This window comes from Aphelocoma coerulescens (assembly GCF_041296385.1).
Source record: "Aphelocoma coerulescens isolate FSJ_1873_10779 chromosome Z unlocalized genomic scaffold, UR_Acoe_1.0 ChrZ, whole genome shotgun sequence".
NCBI lineage: Eukaryota > Metazoa > Chordata > Aves > Passeriformes > Corvidae > Aphelocoma > Aphelocoma coerulescens.
This window is the reverse complement of record NW_027184085.1, coordinates 24,513,290-24,536,198: the sequence shown is the minus strand read 5'-3', so window position 1 is coordinate 24,536,198 and position 22,909 is coordinate 24,513,290. Positions and strand designations below refer to the sequence as shown.

Sequence of the window (22,909 nt, the reverse complement as noted above, 5' to 3'; positions counted from 1 at the left end):
AACTTAACAAAGCAGAAGTCTGCAATGGAGCTTAGAGCATGCTTTGGCAAAGTCCCAGTAGAATATAAACATTCCTTGGAAAGATAATATTGACAATATCCCATTGAAATAATTGAAATCATTGATCATTTCTTCAATTCAGACACGAGTCCTTATACACAAACAATAAAGGTCTATGGCTTTGTGCATCTGTACTGTGCACTGCACCCTACGAGAAGCATAGCCTTAGCCTATCATTCTGCCTCAAGCCCTGGTTTGCCTGACATCAGCACCATCCCTGTCCCAAACTCATGCAGTGATAAGCTGAGGGAAGTCTCTATCTACTGAGAGGCAATTTCTCCACGGATGCAGATCTGTCTCTATCTGCTCTTTATAAAGAAATGGTACTCGAAATGAGGTAGGAGGTAGAGGAGCTCTGCAGCCAGGTATCTGGAGTGCCTTGCAAGCTGGGGCTGTGGTGCAGCCAGCCATGCAGTGCCAGCCCTGTGGCTGCCTGTGCCTGTGCACCCACGGGTGCTGCCTGCGCAGGAGTGCGGCTGGCGGGGCTGCTGCAGAGCACACAGCTGCTCCTCTCTGCCTTGGTGGGACCACCAAACCTCACAGTCCTGTCATCAAGGAGCAAATATTTCAGAGGAAATTTTTATTTCATCAGTTTCATACACATTTTAAAGTTGATTTTAACCACTTTTGTACTACTGCTTACTTCTTGCCCTTGTTGTGTAGATCTTGTTTCCATCAAATTCAATGAAGGCCTCTTCACTGGACTCAACGGGGCTGCTTCACAACTCTCACAACCACCACCATATTTCTGACTTCAGAATGCTGTATTCCAGCTTTGTGTTTGATCTTGTGTCTCTGTCTTGCCTGATCTCAGCAGCTATAGCACCCTGCTACTCACAGCTAATGGGTCCCGTTTTCAGTGCAAGTGATAGATGTCTGCCTTTTCAAGCTGATTATTTCCCAGCTGCTGCGCTTTACTGCAGGCAAAGAGTCAGTTAGAAAAGCAGGTGAGGAGTTGTATTTTATAAGAAATTTTTTTTTCATTTCATTTAGTCATAGAGGTAGGTAGACTAGATGCACACAGAGATCAAGTAACGTATATAAAATAACAGTAATTTAAGTTCATGATCTGTTTCCCAGATCCCTACCCAGAGAGAGGAGGAAAAAAAAGCAGGATTTACACAGATACTCAGCATTAGGAAAACTCTGCGCCAGTCTTCTGATGATGAGTGTAGAGGGTTTGGTTTGTAACCGGGCGGAAACACCAATTTAGTGTAGTGGTTTGGTCCAAAATACTCATTACTGCTTATCTTCTGTGAGATAAGAATTAGGAGAAATGCAAAGCAGGCACCAAACTTGAAAGAACATAAAGAAGTTTATTAACAGACCTAAAAGAAGAAGAAGAAAAAATCATACCACACCTTCAGAACACTTCTCCCCCCATCTTTCTCCCTTCTCCCAGTGACAATGTAAAAAGACAGCCCTTGAGATGTTCAGTCTGTTTATCACTTCCATAATAACCTTGTTCAGTCCATTTAGGAAGAGGAGTCTCTCTTGCCCATGATATGAAAACATTATCACAGCGAGACAGCCACCCAGGTTGGTTCTCTGCTCACATTAAGTCCCTTCCCACAACTTGCAGCTTTTCCCACAACTGCTTTCAAGAGTCCACTCTTGAAATTACTGGGGTATAAATTTTAAGGTTGAGCCGTTCAGAAACAAAAGTTCTCTTCCCCCATCTCTGGGAGCATTTCATCTCTAAGAACAGAGGCCTTTCTCCTTCCCTGGGAGCAAAAGGTCTTCCTCATCTTCATCTTTAGGACTATCTCTGGGAGCATCTCTAGGAACTGAGGTTTTCTCCTTTTCCATTTGGAGCAAAAGTCCTCATCGCTTCCATCTCTCCCTGTTCAAATTTCTCATTAAATTACAGCTGCGTCAGCATCTCCCTATCTCAGCACAGGTGCTTTTGCTCTCAAGTACAAGTTGAACACTCCACCCCCTATGCCTTCATGAAATTACAACAGGTGCTCTGATGCATCATAGCTTTACAACAGAATATCAGCTCTAAGCATATCCTCCTTCTTCTCCCTCAGGTTTTCAGCTCTTCGCAGCACTAAAAGGGTTAATCTCACCTCGGCCTTGCAGCTGGAATGTGGCTTATCACTGTCGGTCACATGATCTCTGCCGGACAGCGGTGCAGCTTCAGCTGAATCTTGGCCACACTGGAGGGGGGGGAACCGAGCCTGCTCCGGCTGCCCGCAGCAGGGCTGTGGGGGGGTTCCACGGCTGGAACAGGGCCCATTGGCTCCAGGCTGGCTGTGGCCCGGCCCAGCCTGGCCCGAGCAGGGCTGGTCCCCGCACGGGGCCCGCAGCCACCTGTCCCAGCACCGGAAATGAGAGAGAGCTTGGGGGGGAGTTTGTCTGTTCTTAAGTGTGGATCACAGAGGCGGTCACAACTTTAAGTGGCTTAAAGAATTGTCCATATTCAAACTGGCCAGCTGATAGGTTCTGTCAGGTCATAGAGGAAGCTGTAAGCACCACTTTGCAAGAACATCACTTCCGGGACTATGCTTTGCTAACCCATGACAATGAGGGACACAGAAAGCAGAAAGAAAAAGAAAAGAACTGATAAAACATGGTTTTATCTTGTCCTGCTGTCTTTTTAGAAAAAGTGAACATCAATTAAGTGTGAATGTCTTCAAGTATTTTCCCCCTTAGGAAAAAAATACTGCTGGAAAAGCTTTCATCTTCCACATGAGCTGCTTCTTAACAAACTACATTGGCTGCTTGCCATATCAGGCTTGACTCCTGTTTTTTCTTTTAGCAGTAGTTAATGAGGACGTCTGATCAGATTGTTAGACTCAACAGACTACAGCAGTAAGAGACAAAAACCCCAAACTGGCGTGGTGTTGACTGCCCTGCCTGTCTGCCAAATACATCAGTCCAGGAGAGTCACCAGTTTTGCTCTGTTCTGCTGAGCTGCATGGGATTTATAGATTACAACAGGGTTAATGAGCTTTGTTTGTCAATCCCAAAGCACACCACATAAACCCCACATGTTCATAGGGCAGTGTCTCCTCCAGGGCTGGGAGAGACCTAGGGGAAAAAGAGACCTGGCCAACTAGTTTCTGAAGAAAAGAAACCTAATGAATGATGAAAATTCCTTCCTTTTAACATTGCTGCCCTCAGGGATACACAGCTGGTTTTCTTCAGGAGGCAAAAACTGAGCGTGAAAATGGGTAGTGGTTTGATTTGGTATGGTTTTGTCTGTGTGCTGCAGAAATGTGAAGCTTGCTTCCCTGATCAAGTTACATGTTGTCTAATGTTTGCCCACAGACTCAGCAGTAGAGTAGGAAAGCTGTAAAGCATTTTATGTTCTCTCCTAACATGTGGCCATACGGTTGACCTGATGCCCAGAAAAATTCTGAGTTTCAGTGTTTCACATGGTGTGAAACCTTTTAATTTAATCTTTGTGGCTTTTGTAGCTAGAGTCAAAGAAATTTAATGTCTTAATTACCAAAAAAAACCCCCCAGAACCCAAAACGGCAATTTCTGCCCTGCACATGTTCTATCTGCTTTCTGTTCCCACCTCTTCTGAACCACTTTGCCCACACCCTAGTTTTATGATATGTTACCATATCCTGTTCAGCAGTGAGCAGCAAGTTTTTAAAAAAACAACAAAAAGCAATGAAGTATCACCATAACATAATTCCCACCAGAGGAGATGGTGCCCTCTTCACTGGAGACCATCACATATATATATATAACACATAACCTTGAACATATAACATATAACATACATCACACTTTTATTTTTTAATATATGTCATATAATGATATTGCTTCACTGGTATCAGTGCAGAAACTACTGAGAAACAGATCAAGACAGACATTTCTGTGTCTCGAACTACATAAATAGAAAAGAAATAGGAGGGCAAAGAATTAGAGGTGGAGAAACCCTCCTGAGACTTGCTGAGCATTAGGCTTGGACATAATCAGATGAAAAGGGACCACACATACCTGTAGATGACAAAGTAAGTTGTGATGATACCAGTCCACAGTGTGTTGCAGAGCATGCAATTCTCACGCAAGGGCAAGTAAAATAAGGTTACTTATAAACAATTTGAGTAGGAACCTAATTTGTATCCAGGATATCTCTGTCAATAAAAACAAACATCCCAGGCTGCTCTCTATTCCTCATTTCCTTTTCTTCCTGGTTGTTAGTGAGCATTGTCTTATCCACAAGTCAGTACAGAAGCTCCATCAAACATACTTTAATCTGACCACAGGCCAGAAGAAACCAACTTTTTGTTGGATTCCAGGATATGTTTAACCCTGTTTGACTGACACACTGAACGCATACCTTAACTCTAAGTAAGCTGGAAAGCCATCTTCCTGCCATCTTCCTGAAATTAATGCCTATGTTCCCAAGAAAGAAGATACACAGATAGACCAGCCTGCCTGAGGATAGCTGCCTAAGTAGGATCCAGTAATCCCAAGTGTTTTGATTTGGCTTATTTCATCACTGAGCCAAGTGCATCCTGATTTAGTGGGTGGGTTGTACTTGTTGACAGTGGCAGAGCTCACTGCCCTGTTTCACACCACAGTGCAGTACAGGGTATCTCCAAAAACTTTGAAGGCAAATATAGATCAGTTCTCTTGGATGCAGCCATCTCTTTGGCTACAGATTTTGATTGAGCCTGCTGTCCTAATGCCAGTGGGGCTGAATTGCAGAAGACAGGGCCATGTGCTTTGGATACTTCAGCAAAACAAAATACTCATAACAATAGGCAGATCTAAGTTTCCTCTTTAACTAAATGCCCTAAGAACTGTGAAGGTATCTTCATCTCCTCTGACCAGCAGTTACAAATGAATAGAACAGAAAGAAGAGTATCAAAATTACTCCATGCTGTGTCGGAGCACAAGAGATGTATTTCACTTTTATTTTCCTTTCAGAGAACACAAATGTTCCCCTTCCCATGCCTGGGAGAACCAGCTGCAGATTCAGCTATGTATTTTTGCTGCAGAGCTGCCTTGAGGTTTCTCTGGAGACACAGAAAGAAGGGCGAGGGCTGGACCAAGGTCATGTTGTTGTGCATCCTGGAAAGGAAGAAGTAATAAGAAGGGATTGTGGAGAATTAGTCTTCATGTTCCTTTACCATCAGCTATGAGAGATTTTGGGAAGAGATGTGTTGCCACTTGCACAATGCAAGCTGTGTACAGCTCAATCCCTTTTCTGGGCAGAAGTGTCCCCCCCAGCTCATCTTCCCAGATATCTGGACCAGGCTAAAAGGAGGCCATGCCATTTTCCTGCCCTGATCCCTTTCATTCTCTGACTTGGCTACAGCTTGCCCTGTTTTCTCCTAGGCCGGCAATGAAGGTGGTGCTATACAGTATCATGTTCCAGAGCTGAAGTGCTGCTTCATCTGACTGATTTTGTCATTGTGTGTGCCCTGAGCCACAAGATGAAATGTGATAAATCCTTTCTCCTCTTTCAGTCTGATTTCCACCTCCTGTGTGCTTGCTACAAAACCACGATAAACACGAATCAAGGTGATACTAACTGGAGAGGTCAGCCAGCAAAGGGGCACATGCACCTCACTTCAACGGCCTATCACTGAATAGCCACTGAGTGAGGAAGATTTTGTTGTACTTGTTCTTTCACTAATTAATGTCAGTATGACAGCTTTCAGGAGAGGTCAGACAGCACCTCAGGGAGGCTGCTAAATGCAGAACTCATTTGAGCATGGAGGTTGTTGCAACTGCAGCCCTTAATAAAAAACTCAGTATATTCAAATATTGTGAGTAACTAGTATTTTCCCTATTGGAAGTTGCCAGAGAATGATATGATAGTAAACTTAGTTCCTGTAAAGAGTCAAAATATATTTTAGAAGTTTATGACTCTGCAATCAGACAAATATGCAAGTTCTGAAGGCTGAAAATTTATATATCCTAATTTTTTACTTCCATGCTTTGTTCCAGTACTCTCTTGGGCCTTGCAAACAGCTGACATAAATTCTAACAGCAAAGACTGCTCCAAAATTAGGGCTCCAAAGCCTTGATATTACTGATAATTCTAGAAAAACGAGGACAACTATGGAAAATTCTTTTCCCATGTGGCATTCACACACAGGTCTGCGAAACATTTGCCTGGAAAATCACTTATCCACTGTATTTCACAGTGGATTGATTGCAACCTGTAGTTATATCTCCATGGACAGAACTACTCACATTCATACCGATGCTTAAGTTTCATGTTCTGCCAAATACCCCAGGATTTTAATAGGACATGATCTACAAATGCCTCAGTGATAACCTAATATATTGATTTTTCCCTTCTACATCTGCTCACATGTAGTATCATTATGACCAGATAGTTTCTTCTTGATTCTGCTTAGTTCCTCGTATTAATACTATCCAAATGCACACACTCACAGACTCCTAACAACAAATCTGTTCAAAGCACTGAAGGGTGCTTTGTGATTTTTCACCTACTGGTACTGATAAAGAGATGTTGAATTTCCAAGGTGTTTTGTAGGTATTTGTGCATCGATGAACTTAAAATTCAATGGTCACATTTTGTGCTTCTCCAAACATTTTCAGAATAATTAACGCCTTTTGGCCAGGTTCTTACCTCCAGCACAATGAAACCAGCAGATCCAACAGTGTGGAAAAAGCTACTGTAGATTTTTTGCTGTAACTTACAATCACAAATTTCTCTTCAGCTAATTCACACATAAAGCCTGCTCACCTCTGCAAAACCCAGAAGACTTTACATTAAACTATCATTGAGTGAGTTGCAGGAACAAACACTGTGTCAGGAAAGCACTTGCTAGGAACAGAGGATATAGTCAGCAACAACGGCTTACAGATATTGTGCCAGGTAGTGACAACCTCTTGAAGGTGGAGGGAGATTTACTTTTATCATCAGAAGAGAAGATCAGGACAACATGAAAAAAATGTTTTATTTTAAAGACACAAGGAAGGAGGTCTCTGCTATGTGGGACACAGTGAAAGCTGGTGTGAAGAAAGAAGGGGGAGAAATAATTGAATGTTTTGACAGTCTAGAGCAGAGCAAAGCAAAAAGGAACATGACCAAAGCACTCTGGATAGAGATCATGCAAGACTAGCAAAAGCACAAAGGAGCAGATCCTGAATGCTGATCTGCCAGCTGCCAGGAAACCTCCCCATATTTTATGCAGCCTATGTTATGTCCATGTGCTAGACCTGCATGGGGATATTTTTGAATCCTGAAAGAATGGATGGGAAGGCAGAAAAAGTCCTGCACTTTCCCTGCTGGATCAGGCTGTGCTGGACCAGAACAACTCAAAAGGACAAAGAATTGTATGCTCTGCTTAGTGACTGGGACAAATGCTGCTGTTAGAGTCAGGGTAATATGACTAAATCAACAGTCCTCACTCTTCTCTTTTTAACATATGCTTTCAAAAATTCCTGGGGAGAGCCACGGGAAGTGTCAAAAAGAGATCCCAAAAATTAAATCAAAGCAATGTCACAATAAAGCCAGTAGAAGCAAGGAAAAAGTGGAAAAGTTAAGTTCATTCTTATCTGAACAAAATAACATAAAATGCTCTAATAACCATGCCAATAAAACAGGAAGAAATTGACAAGAAGTCATTAATATGCATTTTGTACTCATGAAAACACCTACCTAAGTAGAGAGAGCAACAAGGAAGTCCTTAAGCAGAGGTCGAAGAGAAAGACACGAACTGTACATGCTTTCATTTGGAAAGTTGCAACAGCATAATTATCTGTGATTGAGGAAAGCAAAGACAAAGCCTTTCTTTTAGAATATGTATTTTATGTCTCTATTTACATGAAAGTGTGTATTTATACATCTCCATAAATAGACACAGAAATACATATTTATATTTATGCACATACACATGCTTGCATGGGGATACCATGTTTGCTGTGTCTGGCACAGTGAGTAAAAGGAGACAGCCCCACTAAATTCTACCTCCAGTGAGTGAATGGGTGCAAAAGTCTTGCTTCAGAAAAACAACTTGCTTTGAACCCAGTGTGGGCTGGTGCAGTAACCCGAGTATCTCCTTACAGTAGCTGGCACAAAGGAGCCCCTTCGAGCCCCTGCTGCCCTGCTGGTGACAGCTTGCCAAGTGACAGAGCCCGCCAAGCCACGGGAAGTAGCAGAACTTCCTGCCATGTAAAAGAGCTTGCTCACCAAGAGAGAGTTTCTTGTTTTCCCCAAAGCTATTAGAGCTGCCTTCCTAGCAGCCTCAGAGAGCATTCTCAGCAGTACAGAAGCAATAGTATTTAAAAATATCACCAGAAGGAAATAGGAGAGGCAGCTTGTCTTGATTCTTGCAGCATCCCTCCTATTCTCCACACAGAGCATATCAGATGTGCTCTTCCATTTAATGGACAGTGCAAAAAGCTAGCTTTTTCAAACTTTATTTTTCCCTAGAGGATATTAATTCTGAAAATGCAAGGGACTTTTCCATTTGGGAATTTCTTTGGAAGCCTACCTGAGTTTTATATTAATTATTCCTCCTCAGACTGCATCACAAAGCCCTGTTTTCATCAGTCTCTTCAGATTTTAACCTTTAAGCTTGCAGCATCCTTGGAGTTTGTCCAGAGACTCAAGCAGCCTTCCACTTCTCAGTATGCAGCCTATGACCCTGTCACTCACAGCTCAGGAGCAACACCATTGCTTTCAGAGCCCAAAGCATACAGTTTTCAGTCATGTGCATCCACCTGAACATGGTTTCAAAACAAAGGATTTTTACCTGCCGACACAGCATCTCTTCACCATCCTTAAGCCTCCGTGGTGCTATGCATACAGCCGAGAGGAGTGAGCACTCCTAGCAACACCGGCTCAGGATCTTTGCTGATTTAACTACCCAAGCTCTTAGGTTTTTTTATCACTTTCTCAGGTACATAACACTTAAATGTCTGAAGTAAAATTAACACACCAGCTTCAAATCTAAGCCCTTCTATGGCCTCTTCTATTTTTTTTTTTTTTTACCGTCTTAAAAAGCACTCTTCACACCGTAAAACACAGTTCAGCTGTGAGCTTCAAGCAAAACCCACACCCATCTACCAGGACACACAGTAGCCAAGCACAGGCAGCCACATCCTGCAACACTGCAGCTGCTGCTGAGCTTCTGAGCACCTTCACCTGTTTAGAGTATTGAGAGTGCAGTATTTAAAACTGTGAGAAATCAGCAACAGAATGAAGAGCCGAACAACCTGAAGTCTCAGCCTCATCACTCTGCAGGTTTGCAGTGTCTAAGCCACCTCCCATTGTCCTCAGAGGAGGAGCACCTCAATGGCACTTGTTCCAGGATCCATCACTAGAAGCAGACACACCCCTCTGAAGGACAGCATCAGTACCATTAACATCACCTTGCCTGTCTCCATGCTGTGGCTCCTACAGATCATTATCTCTATTTAAAGCCACATCTGTCAGATGAAGGAGTTGTAAAACATTGAAAAAAGGAAGTGCTTTGATCACTGAGAAAAACACACTGAGCTTCTTTTATTCCCAGAGTCAATCCCCTGGTCCAGACAATGGTACCTTTCTGTGAGTATTAGAAAAAAAAAACTGCCTGTAAGTTTTACAGTGGGATAGTCTACTACTTGCTCTAGAGGATTTTTTCAGCCACCCATGAGAAAGACCACTTCCTGCCAAACCCTCAAGGATTTGTCTGTAGAAGTTCTGGTTTCATGATGTTCTCAGGCACCTTGCAGAGGCTGAGACCCTTTCACCAGGGGACAGTGAATGAATGCCCACCAAAACATGATCTTCTCTTCCACTTTCCAGAAGCAAACACAATGGTCTTCAGTACAAAGGAGGAAACCCTTACCAGCAAATCAGGTTTCTGGGTAGCAACAAACATGACTCATTGCTCAGGCTTACAAGAGACAAAACTGCAGGGTGCTGGATACCAATTTATTTTTGAAAATCCAAATTAACTCAGCTGTATAGTGGAAAATTGGACTTCCTCAATTTCTACAGCATCATCAATCATTCTCTGACAAGTTCCTCGTGTGCAAGCAACCCAGATAGCACTGCCCTTTTCTTCAGCTTCATCCTACCTCTACCCATTTCTTTTGCCAGTTTGCCTATTTTCTGCTACTTTTGACGGTCCTTCCAGCACAGGTCTTCTGTGTTCTGAGCTTCCATTCATTTTCTTGCAGATAGTGACTTGATTGAATCTCACTCCCATCTCCCAGCTACAAATTCTTCTCCATATTTCTCTGGTTTCTAGTTAAACTCAGCCTTACTTCTCATCATTTGGATTGCTTTTAATGGGCCAGTGTTAATGGGTTATGGTTAGTGTATCCAGGCAGCACCTGGTCTTTTGTCTATCACTAGTCATCACACTTTCCATTGAGTGCATCACACAGCATGTCACTTACCATCACCACCAATCACTGGAAACAGGACACCAGATTGCTTTTAAGAGCTATCTCTGTGAAAGACATGTAGTATCATTCATCCTTGACCAGCAAACGGGTTTCTGTTTTGGGAAAGAGGAGAAGAGTTGTTGCAAATGTACAAAAGTAAATCCTCATGTCATTTAATATAAATCCTCTTACTGATTATAAATGTATACGACTAGCTGACCCATATTACAGCAACCTGTTCTAATTTTAATGTAATTTTTCATTGTATTAATCATAATTTCTGGTTCATTTTTTTTGAAGTTCTAATTACCAGGGGTTATATTATGCAGAATGGGAAGATTTTCCTAGGTCACTAGTTAGCTCTGCAAATAAGTGTCCTAAAAACACTACACAATATCTTAACAGCTTTTGCATAAAATATATTGGTATTAAAACCTGGGGATTAATGTTTGTGCAATAGATAGTGCTAATAGCATCACATCTTGCTCCCAGCTTCTAGGGCTCGCCTACACAAAACATCTGCTATCACTGTGATTTTTCCCACTGACTAAGGCAGGCTGCACAAGTCTCCCCTGAACCATTGCACCCTGGAGAGTAAGTATTATACAGTATCACTATTTGATCCAAATTTCTCCTAGGAATAACCAAATACCACAGTCATGGCTGGAACTTCAGTAGGTCACATCTCTTTCCCATGAGATGTTGCACATCTCTCCTACTAAAGAAGATGCATCAAAGATGTTCATGTGAGAAATTGAAGACATTAGCCCTTATGCTCATTGAGGATCTCATTTCTTTTTCACATGGGAGCACATGGTAAGCTTTACTGTAAACTCCAGAGAATAAAACACTAAGAAAAGTTGAGCTCAATGCTCTAACTGTGGCGGAAAAGGAGCAAACTAACTTCATCTGAATTATACTCTTGTCCCTGCAGTAATTTTTATACTTTGCTTAGAGGATGGCACATTCTTCTTGTGGCTGAGGAAGTCTGCTGTGGGCTGAGTGGGTTACTCTGAGCTTCTGTAGGAAGTGAAAGTGCAAAGGCACAAGTTCATGGAGGCAGAGTGCAGAAGAGATTTTCCACCTGGAGTGAGGAGAAGGAGACCTGCCATGACATCAGACTGACCTCTCCCAGGGCCTGGCCCAGCCAGAGCAAACCCACAGTGAGTCAGACCCATGGCACAGCACCTGGCACAATGATCCCTCAAAATCTGAGAAGCCTGGAGAAGCAGAGACACGCCTTTCTCCATTTGGCAACACCAATTAAGCACAGGTCTGAGTAGTTGGATGAGTAGTGGATTACATTATTATACATTGATACATACACTAATATTTCAGATGAGCCATAAAATTTTCCTCAAGGCAGCCCTGATGACCAATCTGAGTCATGTACAGCACAAGGAAATCACAGCCCAAGTGGTGGAATGTTAATTTTGTTAAAAAAAAACCACAGAAGGACAACTCAATGCAAAGCACCAAGGTGACTGGCATGCACATGGCCACCTTTAAGCATACACAGACACAGACACACACGCAGACATCTGGTGGGGAAGCTGTCCCAAGCTTTCCACTTGCAAAACCATGTGGATGCTTTTTGCAAATCACACTCACTGCTTGGAAGTGGTACCTTGAGTGATCACCACCGTTTTTCATCCTCTTGAAGCACTCACAAAAGCAAAGGCAGCAATTTTGTTAAATGTGTTTCTGCATTGCTTCCGTCACTGGCTGACTCACTGTTTTGAAGGTCAGTATTTTCAAGAGATGACTAGATGCGATTTATGTATCAAAGCTCCTTCCAGATGGTTCATGAGGGCTCTCATGAACTATTAAAGAGCAAAATCATCCCTATGACACAGAGTGCATAAATGACCTTCCTTATTTGTCTTCTTTGAGATAAGGCCAAGACTAAACCAATCTTTCAGTGGCTCTTTCAGGTCATTACCATGTGCTTCAGGAAGGCACAGTAAGTACCTTTCCCTCAAGGGGTTCAGTACAAAATGTGACACATTGTTTTTCAGTGAGTTTTCCTAATAGCTTTTCCTATCAGGGCTCTCTAAGATGAAAAGTGAAGTGAAGCATTAGATCTGGTAAGTCAGTAACCTGCTACATAATGCATTTGTCCTACATAAGACAGCAAACTAACTGAATTGGGGGTTTTCTCCCCCTTCCTGCAAATTCTACTATTTGCAGCCTGTGGTTAGGTAAACTGCCCTGAATCCTGTGTGCCACAGCTAGCCCCTCATGTGAAATTCACAGGAACATCATACACAAAACGGTGATTTTCAGGAATTAAAACTTTCTGGTATTTTTCACTTCTCCTTACTGTTTATCCTGATCACTTTGCCTGCATTTGATGCAGTAGTTTTTCCAAGATTTATTTTCAGTTCAGTTACACTGCTCCCTGGCCCAGCAACCAGTGTCACTACTTGAACTACATGGCTGTTTAAAGGCATACAAGGCACACCTGGCTTATAGGCAGAAGGGTAACAATCCCCTCTCATGACAGTACATGTCTGCAGGAGAACTGAATGGGTTCCTCAAACAATAACCACATCCTTTGGGACAAGAGAAGCAGTTGTGCTTTCTAGCCTATAAAGCTATGGATAACTTTAAGAAGGGCACATGAGTAAGGTGAATGTAAACTAATATGGACAGATAATAAGCAAATTGCTACTAGGAAACTGCTTTGGCCATAACTTTGTTAGCTCTCCAAAGGCAGCCTCTAGGGTCTGCCTGGGCAGTGCAATTGCAGCAGGATGTATTGCATTTGCTCTCTTACGTGCATTTCCTGCTGGCCCCAGATTCTGAAGCATAAAATCATATTTATTCTAGCCAAGCTCAGCCTTATTGAAGTCTGCTACTCAGCTGCTGCGTTCCCACAAGCAGCACAAGAACTCCTCTGTAGGTTTCTAGGTGACTGCAAGACAATTATGCAGGTTAGAAAGGAAAGAAACACAAATTAAACAATTGGCAGGTCAAATAAGGACATGAAGCCCCTAATCAGTGTCTGTGAGATCGCAGTGAAAGCATATACGTGTCCATCTGTTTATACCCATCTATATTAACTGGCAGAATATACTGAGCAGCAACGTTTTTTCTTTCATACTGTGGGAGGAAGCCAATATGAAGCAAGAAATAAAAAAATCCTCAGAGTGACCTTCTGGGCTGATGCATGCTGCAGACATTCCCAAAGCTGATGGAGACAGCATGATTAATTTTCATAAATTATTGAAACAAAAACAACTTTCAGCATCTAGAAATACATATCACATTGGTAACCGTTGCATTATTCACCATACATGGCCTGAATATTTGCCAAGTAGCGAGTCAAATGTTTATTCATGGCAGCAAGGCAACAAGGACATGCACACACACACACAGAGCCACAACATGTTTGCCAAGGCTCACATCCTAACAGAGGTACCACACGTTCATTATTTACTGCTGGCTTGCTTTGCAAGAGCCATTTGTACTTTTAATGGTGACATCTCCATTCAGTATTTATTCTAAACACCCCAGTTCTGTGAATGCTCTTTGGGTGGCCAAGTCCAAAGTCTTAGCTCCAGTTCATACTGCTTTCTTGCTTATTTTAGGGCACACATGTGAAAAATATGAAAAATACGTTTTCCTTTCCCCTGGTCAAAGGCAATATACGCCTCAGTAATTCATTCTTCTTGAGTTTATCTGGACAAATGGTATTGCAGACAGGCTGCAGAGCAGAATTCACTCAGCCACAAATGCAGAAAGAAGTGCCATACAGGACGAATCAGGAGGGAAAGATGAGAAAAAGGGGCCTGCAGAAGAATAAATATATTTTGGAGAGGATTTTCAGAGTATATACATGCCATCAAGTTATTAATATTTGGTCAAAAATTTCTGGAGATTTGTTTGCATAATTTTCACTAACACTTCTGTTCTTCAACATATCTTGCAGACAGATTCAATAGCACAATACCTATTACAATGTCACAGCATCTAGTAGTATTTTCACTGAGAAGCTGGGAAAATTTTTCACCTGGAAATCTGAGTTTTTCACACTCAAGGGACAATAAGCCCAGGGTAAACTTTAAAACATAACTTTTTTCCAAAAGAAAGTCAGTATGGTTGCAGAGGAAATAACTTTATCAGAAGTCCAGAATTCTGTAGAACAGCAGTTTCAGCAGATTATGTTCTGACAAGTTGACTGGTAACTTCCTTGAAACCTCATATAATTTAATATCAAGCTCAGAGTTTGCTTCAAATTAACTATAACTATCATCCAACTGATGTTATTTAAATGGCTTTGTCATAGCAGAAGCCAAGTAGAACTACTTTCTTTGTACTTTTCAATTCTTTCTTTTCAGAGATATTCTGCACCTATGATGTCTTGACTCTTCTTTTTCATGCTTTGCTCTCATACCTGGTTACTTGCAATGTCAAAACTATGAAATTCAGGGACTGCCTGTATTTATACCTTTGTACAGACATGGGAGGGGACAGAGACAAAACAAATTCCACTTAAATGATGGCTCACTTGAGCACAATACAAACAGCATATAAACGTTAGCACTATTGTGACTATATTCAGGCCCACAAAAATTGCTCTTTCTTTACATACAGATCCAGGAAGAAGGTAAGATCCCAAGTATGTGATTAAGATACTGGCCACTGTCTTGCATGTCTAACATGAGGTCATGTTAGATAACCTGCATTTTTCAAAGCAATGAAAGTAGTAACAGAAAAATACTAACAAAAATTAAAACAACAAAATGCATATTGGGGGGCAGGGAAAAAGAGCCTTCATACCATCCAGATCTTACCTATACTACACAAGGAGAGTAAATATACTGTCTTTACACAGACACACCCTTCTGTCCTCTCCCCAGCCTTCATCTTTCTCCCTCAGCATCCTGTGCGGCCTTGCCTGGCCCCACAGAGTTCCCTCCCCTCCCAGCAGGGAGGGAGGGCTGCAGAGCTCCTTCTCCTTGGTTGTGGCACAGCCGTGCCTGGGGAATCATCACTCACTCCCTCCCTGCCTGCCTCCTGCCACCCCCATGCAGCAGCAAGTCCTTCAGCTATGCCACCAGCCCCAGGAGAAACTGGTGTCTTCATAAGGAAGTCCTGCTCTCAGAGTAGTATCTACAAACAGAATATTTTTTTTAACCAATTTGATTATGAAATAAACAGTTCATAAATGTAGGGTAATGCAGATTGCCCATGGGGAAAAGCCAGTTGATCGGTCCAATGCAGCTGCAGGATCATTGTCCACTTACAAACACTCCAATTGCCCTGACACATCAATACCCATTTCAGAGTCATTAAATTTAAGACATTTTTCAGCAGAAGTGTAAAACTGACTTGCAATGGAAGCCATTCCTGACACTGGAAAACAAGTAAAAAAACAGGCTGAGCTGCTGCAGCCACAGTAGGAAGGGATCAGTCCCTTGGAGCATGCTCCTGTAAACGACAGCCTGAATTACAGGCAGAAATTACATTTTACTTCTGTGGCTCATTTACGCCATTTCTCTTTCCTCCCAATATTTAGTTAAACTGTAATCTTTCTCTGAGGGGGCCCCCACAGAATCTAGAAAACTGAAGTTTAAAACTCTGTTTTAGGAAATGGAATAAAAATTTCTGGAGCTGAAAAAATTGCTTGGCGACTCTCAAGGCTTCCTGAGAAGCCTTTGAGTAAGCCTCACTTACAATTTTTAAGGCAAACTGGTGGCAGGAAGGGGATCCTTGTGGAGGCAACAAACAGCCAAGAGCAACACTTTGAAGTCTGAAGAGGGATTGTGCTGGGAGAGAAAGTGATTACCTTACCCCAAGGAGGAATTGAAGTATGACTGTGCAGCACCAGTACCTCTTCATTAACTTCAGTTAGAGGTGGTGTTTTCAGTAGCATATGACTTCAAAATAGCACAATACCTCCACAAAATAGCACAAAACTGTAGCTTGGCTTCTAGACTGAGTTCGCATCACTAGCTGGTGGCTTTCCTTCAGCCTGTAGGCTGACACTGAGTAGGTGTATTAATACAGAAGGACGTAGCATAAAATCTCACAAGCACCATTCTACTGCTGCAGGAGCAGCAATGACAAGTGCCGGTGCAGACTTTTCCCCCATACCCAACCCAGGAGCACCATTAGCTGTGACTGACAGCACTTAAAGTCCCAGGGCCACAGTTACCAGTTGGATTACTGGACCTCAGGTCTTCTGACCTTTACATGGAAGTATCAGTACTGGTCTACTATTTTTGATTAAGCTTGTGACTTATTACTGATGTAGCTGCTTTTTTATGTGCTGTGCAGATGATCATCCTTTTTACTCTTTATTCTCCTTCCTAACAAGATTAAATTACATAAGGATAAACTACACTGCTAAACAGGTGCAACTTCTCCTACTAGTATGGTTTCAGCTGATTGAACAAGAGCAGAAAAAATAAAGATAACCACTTTTAAGTGTAGACCACCATCACTGGAGCTAATTAAGGCAAGGGCCCTTTATGTTCATAATGCTGGGTATGTGCAACTCCCACTCGAGTTTAGCTGTACTTTTTTTCCTAAGCTGATTCTATGATTCTGTCTGCAGCCTTGAGCAAATGTAGCCTGCCTTCTGCACAGTACAGACCATGAGAAATCAGAGCAATTCCCACTTCAAGCCTTGCAATTACTGCTAAACTACTAATACCTTCACATGACAAAGAATCAAACATACTCCTTGTCAATTTGTTCCAAAGGCAAATTCCTTTGCTGAAAAAGAGTTATAATTTTAATTTTATTTCAAATATCTGGCATCATAGTCCAACCACTAGACCTCCATTATATTTCTGCCTGCTAGATAAAGCAATATGTAGTAGCTGATGTGCTCATTTTCTTCATTATGGACCAAGATCAAGTTGCTTGGGGTTAAAAACAGGCAGGTATTTCCACTTATCAGAAGCACTGACATCATTTCTTCTTGGCTGCTTTCCTTTCCCTCTGGGTGTTATTTTACTTTTATCCGGTCAAGTCACTCATCCATAACTCAGTTTCCATTAAACATTCAGCACATGGTTCATTCGCATCAAGCAGGGTCAACTGCAGTGCTGAACAATGGCCCAGCTGTGCATTCCAGGACTCCTCAGCAAGGAGATGCTTATAGAATTGCTTTTTTGTACACATCACACAAAAGGACAAATGGTTGATCATAACAACAGAGTCAAAAGAAAACAAATAAAAGGATATTGCAGCAGCATTTACCCAGCAGCCAGAGGAGAGGAGAATTAATCCACTGTTAGACTGCTGGACCGGTTTGTTGTGAAGCAAAGTAACCACGCAGGGATATACCCAGCAGCTACACAACTGGTTTGGCATTCCAGTCTTCAAACATACACCCATCCCAACCTTGAAGACAAGAGAAGCTCCTGGATGCCCTACCCTTTGAGTGACAACACTCCAGGATGGCATGACGTTTTGACTCCATGCATAAAACAGCCAAATACTAACTGAACTGTCTGAGCAGGCACCTCCCACATCCCTATGACTTGACTGTGTGGACAAGCATGATCCTATCATGAGTCTTGCCATCTAACCCAGTCTTGGACACTGAGCTCCGTTAACAGCACCCAAAAGAGAATGCAGGTCTTTGCCCCTCACAGTCCAGCAGTCCCTGTGGATTACTGGAGCGCAAAGGTTCATCACGCCTCTGCTGAAGGAGAAGGCACCAGCCACCAGGACTGTGGATATTCAGAGCCGTCTCTCTCAGATGCTGTGCAAAGTGCCACTTGTTTAACAGAAAACATTTCAATTTAATTTTAAACTCTCTGTGAACAATACTTAAACTTCATGCTACCATCAGCTTACCTGGAAAATATGGAAAGTCTATGGAAAGGCAGCCGAAGACATTGTCAAATCATGTCACTCTACACCTCAGCTGGACTTGAATATCATGCAGAACTCAGGAGTTCAGCTGGTGAAAAATTTGAAACAGGTTTGAAAAAATAAATCTGTCAAAAACCCCAAGCAAACACAAATAGAAATATGCCAGCAGAAAAAGCTCTTTTGATGAAGTGGTGGCCAAATATTCTTGGGCTAAGCAAATGAGTTCTTGCTGCAGGTTAAACTGGCTTTCAGAGTGCACTTATCATTTTATCACAACCCAAACCTCCACTTCCTGTATCTGGTCATCTGAAGGGAACACGTCTGCACGCCTAAGTGTTTTTTCTTGTTGGGATCCATGCAGCCCAGCCCTTGTCTCCTCTCTTTTCCCAGGCTGCAATATTGGAGCTCATCTGCCATGTTTGTCTACTCTAATGGCCTTGAAACACTGCTAGGTAGGATCACTGCCCAAAGGGTGATTTCTAGAATGGTGGAGTACAGGCCACCTCTTCTGCCCCCTCACCTAGTGCCTGCAGTGAGTAGTGCCTCAATGGTGGAGAGTGCAGCCTCTGAGGCACTGGGGAAACTGGTGATGGTGCCACAGTGCCAGCAGCAGCTCTATAGGGTCCATGTCTGTCCAACAACTGAAATGGAAGCATATGACTTCACACAGACTGAAAAAAACATTTCAGGTAAGTGCTCTGGGTAAATTTTTCTTTAATATCTACTCTTCTTGGTATCCTGCTTTATTAAATGTCTCAGAAACTGAATGTAAAATATTCCCCTCAATGACTGCATAGAAGTAAAATGCTACAGCTACTCAAATTTAGGATGACTCAGTTTTTCATGTCTTCAGCTCTATGATTTTATTACTGCAGAACCTGATTTGGCTGCCTTGGTTTCAAATGAGGACAAGACACGTAATAGAAGACATACTGTATCTGCTCCAAGACATACTCTGATCTGCTCCGTATCTATGTACAGAGACTTTAAATAAATCCTAATTTAAGAAAGCGATAAGAGAGAATGCCATGATTTTTCAGCCAATAAAAACAACACAGATAATAAAATTAGCTGGCTGGTCTGGAAAATTATAATGTTGATGTGCTCTAATGAAATGAAACAGAGACAATGCTTGCTCTGCTGGCTGAGTGGGCTGATTCCTGCTCCAGGTTTGTGGAGGCAGTTGCATTTTCAAGAGGCTGCCTTGTCCAGTAACGTGCATGCCAACAGACACATGCTTTTCTGATTCTGCTCTACCTTACAGAATTCCAGAATCTGAGACTTAGAAAAAAAATAAACCACCAAAGCCTGCTCATGGTTTCACAGAGTACAATTATGTTCTGCAAAGAGGGATGAAGTTTTACCAGTTGTATGCATCCACATTCCTGTTGAGCAACAGCTTGGAACTAAGAGTGTATTTTTAAGAATACTGTTAGCAATACAAAAGTCAGAGAAGTGACTCCAACTTTTTGCATTAACAGCTGTATGTTAGCCCTATTAAAGTCACAGCATCATCTGTTTTTTCAATTACTTGAAATTAATTAATTTTCCAAAACAACTTTTTTTTCTTTTCTTTTTTCTTTTTTTTTTTTTTTTTATGATCTACATGGTTTTACTGCTTTGGATGCATCTTCTTGACACAGCCTTATATATCTATCCATATCTATATCTACATCTGTGTATCTCCTGTACACAGAATTCTACACAAGAGGAAGAAGTTAAGTTTGGCATAGGAACAAAGGATATCTTTGATAATTTTCCTTTCAAAGACAAGTGGAGTAAAATATGGTTAATCTCCCAGTGATGCAAGCACATAAATGTACCAGTTCAGGCCCAGGATAGCTGAGCATATGGACATGTCCCACTAAAGTCAATTAAACAGAAATCCACCCATGCCACACACTGATTGCACTAAGAACCCTTAGAACTGCTTCAGTGATAGAAAGGAAGTTTTGGACTCCAAAGCAGCTTAGAGTAAGTGAGGAGTAAGTAATAAAATTTAATTGATATGGGTATCTTACAGCCATAAAGAAGCTGGGGCTGCTGCACTAAAAGGTAAGAAACAATTGTAGGGGAAAAAAAGCAAGCATAACATTGCTTGGAGAAAGTAAATTGGTGCTTTCCATTCTGCTATTTAAAACCTCTGTAGCAAGAGTACTCTGCTTTCTGCTATCTGAAAGGTCTTGCAATGCATCTACAGCTAATTGTTCCATGCATCAGATAAAAGTGCATATACCACCTGTATTTTCATCCTACTTCCTATGGTCCCTAGCAATTTAGAGCTTAAATATTTGTGTCTAGTTATTTCCAAGTGTGATTTCCAATTCCTGTCACATTTACTAATAAATGGTGATTTGAACCGCTACAGTATAAGATGCAGTTATTATTTTCCAGCTGTTAGGCCACAACAACATTAATAGCATAACAGCTATATATATAGTAGCATAACAGCTGGTGTAGTGGTAATAATGCCACCTGCAGCATCTCTGTATACTCTCTAATCTTCTCATTGCCCCAGGTAAAACTTACACTTCCCATCCTTTCCATCTAAGAGCACAAACTCAGGAAGAGAAAAGAGGCTCAGCAATAGAAAAGCTGTTGCCTTTAATCACAAAGAAGTCTCTAATTGTAGCCCAGGGAAGAGTCTTCTAAATAAGACCACATGTGTTAGAAGCAAATGCTGGAGATGCAAGGGGAAAGTCAGTCAAAAGTCAAAAGTCAGTCAAACTAGCTCATATTAAGAATTGGTTACTACATATAATACAGAAAACATCATTAAAAACCATTGACCTGCCGTGAGCAAAAAAATCAGTTGCACCTTTTTCTGCCCTCTCTGATGCAACCAGCACAGTCTTCTGAGTCTTTCCGTAACCCCCTAGTTGAATTTCAGTAAATTTTTAAGTACCTATTTTTGTACAAGACAAGAAACTGATCCAGGCTCCAGGAATTTCTTTGCTAAATTATCTTTGTTTTTAAAATGTACTAACTCAAGTTTCACTTACCTCAATCAGAGATGGCAGCAGCAACCCTGCTATATGTAAGCATTTCTACCTAAACAGGTCTCTGCTAAGACATATAAGTGGAGGCACAGTAGCAATAAAACTTACTGTCCTTGTCCCCCTTAAAAAAATACCATCTAACTCCTTCCCATCTGTGTTGGGTTAACCCTGTCTGGATGCCTGCTGCCCACCAAAGCCATTCTGTCACTCCCCTCTTCAACTGGCCAGGGGAGAAAAAATATAATGAAAGCCTTTTGGGTTGAGATAAGGACAAGGAGAGATTGCTCATGTATTAATTACTGTCACGGACAAAACCAACTCAACTTGGGGAAAATAAATTTCTTACCAATCTGGACTAGGGAAATGAGAACTTAAAAACAAATCTTAAAAAACCCACCCTCCCTCACCCCTCCCTTCTTCCTGGGCTCAACTTCACTCCCAATCTTATCTACCTCCTCCCCTGCAGCAGCACAGGGGAATGGGGAGAGAGGTTTGTGGTCAGTTCACCTCAGGTTGTCCCTACTGCTCCTCCCCCTTCACACTCTTCTCCTACCCCAGCATGAGGTCCCTCCCACAGGAGGCAGTCCTTCATGAACTTCTCCCATGTGAGCCCTTCCCACATGCTGCAGTTCTTTACAAGCTATGCCTGCGTGCCTCCCTTCCACAGGGTGCAGTCCTTCAGACACAGCCTGCTCTAGCATGGGACCCTCAGGGGTCACAAGTTCTGCCAGTAAACCTGTGCTAGCATGAAATCCTCTCTCCATGGGGCCACAGGTCCTGCCAGGACCCTGCTCCAGTGTGGATTTCCAAAGGGGTTGGCAGCCACCTTTGGGCATCCACTTGTTCCAGTGTGGGCTCCTCAGTGGGTGGATCTCTGCTCTTCCATAGATCTCCATGGGCTGCAGGGGCACAGCTGCTTCACCATGGTCTGCACCATGGGCTACAGGGAAATCTCAGCTCCAGCATGTGGAGCACCTCCTGCCCTTCCTTCTTCACTGACCTGAGACCTACTGAGCTGTTTTCTTACAGTCTCAATCCGCTCCTTGCTGGCTGTAGTTGCTGTTTCCCAGTATGTTTTTTTCCCTTTGCTATATTGCGTTATCCCAGAGATATCCCACCGTCACCACTGGGCTCAGCCTTGTCCAGCAGCAAGTCCACCTTGGAGCTGGCTGGCACAGGCTCTATCAGACATGTTGGGAAATTCCTGACATCTTCTCATAGAATGCACCCCCATGCTCCTCCTGCTACCAAAAACTGATCATGCAAGAGCAGTAGACTTTCTCACTTGAAAAAATGCCTCATACAAAGTTTCGTGGTTTTTATTTCTCCCTTTGCTAAAAAAGGTTGGTATTATAAAGATTAGTATCCCTTAGCCATAGAAAACGAAGGAGTTTTGTAGCCCTGAAGAAACAGGACCAGGATAGAGTGTGTAACTGTCAGCTTGAAATACTAAACAGCACTGGGGTACTCTCAGGACAGATTTACTGCATCTTAGTAACAGATCACATTATTCTGAAGTATCACTTCTATGAGTGGAAATTATCACTACCAAGAACAACCAAAGGTCTGTAAAAACACTGAGTTAAAACAGATATTATACCTGAAATAAAACTGAAGGTCACACTGTAAACACACATTAGTGTGCGCCATATACTCCACATTCACTGCCCTAAAACTGGTTTTCT

General features: G+C 42.2%; 2 long non-coding RNA genes across 2 annotated transcripts; both read right to left on the bottom strand.

Annotated features, from left to right (window-relative positions):
• Positions 1 to 3,815: 3,815 nt before the first annotated feature.
• On the bottom strand, positions 3,816 to 8,988 carry LOC138103304 (uncharacterized). Its single transcript, XR_011147697.1, has 3 exons — positions 8,766 to 8,988; positions 7,670 to 7,769; positions 3,816 to 5,100 (listed from the first exon to the last, which is right to left on the bottom strand). It is a non-coding gene; the product is annotated as an uncharacterized lncRNA (long non-coding RNA).
• A 4,752-nt stretch (positions 8,989 to 13,740) lies between these two features.
• LOC138103305 (uncharacterized) lies at positions 13,741 to 21,736 on the bottom strand. The gene is made up of 4 exons (XR_011147698.1): positions 21,677 to 21,736; positions 21,228 to 21,291; positions 18,208 to 18,313; positions 13,741 to 14,183 (listed from the first exon to the last, which is right to left on the bottom strand). It is a non-coding gene; the product is annotated as an uncharacterized lncRNA (long non-coding RNA).
• Between the last annotated feature and the right edge of the window lie 1,173 nt (positions 21,737 to 22,909).